Source organism: Peromyscus leucopus, chromosome 7 (genome assembly GCF_004664715.2).
Source record: "Peromyscus leucopus breed LL Stock chromosome 7, UCI_PerLeu_2.1, whole genome shotgun sequence".
NCBI lineage: Eukaryota > Metazoa > Chordata > Mammalia > Rodentia > Cricetidae > Peromyscus > Peromyscus leucopus.
The window spans coordinates 77,568,005-77,569,686 of NC_051069.1; positions in this window are offsets into that span (position 1 = coordinate 77,568,005).

Genomic DNA, 1,682 nt, shown 5'->3' on the forward strand with positions numbered 1-1,682 from the left:
CTGGTCGACTATGTTATTTTTTCCCCTGTGGTCCACATATTCCACAAGAACATTTCCTTTCATAGTGATTTTTTCCATTTTTCTTTATTAAGAAATTTTCTACTCACTCTACATACCACCCACTGATGCCTACTCCTCCCTTTTCCACCTCCCAGTCTTCCTTCCCATGCTATCCCACATCCCCACATCCCTCAAATCAATATCTTCCATGGGGAGTCATCAGTGCCCAGCACACAGAGCATAGGCAGGTCCAAGCCCCTTCCCAGGGCACCAAGGCTGCACAAGGCTTCACACCACAGGCACCGGATTCCCAAAAGCCTGCCCATGCACCAGGGACAGATCCCGATCCCCCTGCCTGGGTGCTCCACAAACAGTTCAAGGGAAACAACCATCCTTCGTTCCAGAGGGCCTAGTCCAGTCCCATGGGAGCTCCACAACCACTCGTCTGCAGTTCATGCACATCCACTAGTGTCGCCGGTCATCTCTGCACGTCTTCCTGTTATGATCTGGATGTCCCCGCCTGCAGAATCCCTCCTCTCTCTCATCAATTAGATTCCCAGAACTCAGCCTGGTGCCTGGCTTGGATCACTGCATCTGCCTGCATCTGTTCTATGATGATAGTTAGGATATTCGCTAGACCAGTCACCCTCTGGACCACTGCCAGCAGTCCAAAATGCAAAAATACTCAAAAAAAAAAAAAAAAAAAAACAAAAAAACAAACAAACAAAAAAACTGGCTAACTGAATCCAGGAATACATAAAAAAAAAAATCCATCATAGTGATTTTTGTTTGCTTGTTTTTGTGTACCTGACATTAAGTAATTAAGTTTAGATACTAAGGGACTAGTCTTAGAGACTGAGGCTCTAGTTCAGTGTTAAATCCCCTTTTAAGTATGCTCAGGACCCTCAGTTGGATTCTAGCACCATAAAAATATGCTCTAGCTATTGGATTCTACTTAATGGTGTCAAGCTGGTGCACAGATATGTATTGTGTTCACTAATTTAATGTCAATTTGACATAGACTTTTGGTATTTTGAGAAATGGTTTCTCTGTCTAGCTTGGGCTCTCCTCTGTATTCCAGGTCCTGGGATTAAAGGCTTGCACCACCAAGACCTGAAAAAAAAAATCCTTTCTTCCCTCCTTCCTTCTTCCCTTTCTTTCTTCCTTGCTTCCTTTTTTCCTTTTGTTCTTTCTTTCCTTTCTCCCTTCCTTCTTTCTTCTTTTCCTTTTTTTTTGTTATTTGAGACAAATTTTTATAACCTTGATTGTCCTGGACAAGGCTATGGAGGTGGCCAGTCTTGAACTCCCAGACATGCCCCTGGTCACAGAGATCTATCTGCTCTCCTTCCTGAGTGCTAAGATTAAAGGAGTGCAAATCCACCCCCAGACCACAATTCGGCAGACATCCTGAAAAGACAATTATCAGATTCATATGGAAATACAAAAAAAGAAAAAACCAAAAAATCCCAATGACAACAAAAAATGCTAAAAATAGGAAAGCTAAAACAATCTTGAGTAATAAAAGAACTGCTGGATACATCACTATCCCTGTGTTCAAATTGTATTACACCCCTATAATAATAAAATAGTTTGATGTCATAAAAATAGATGCATTGCTTTAAATTTCCATGCCAATTTACAACCCCCAGACTGTACCAGGCAAGGTTAGTGGCTATTGAGGG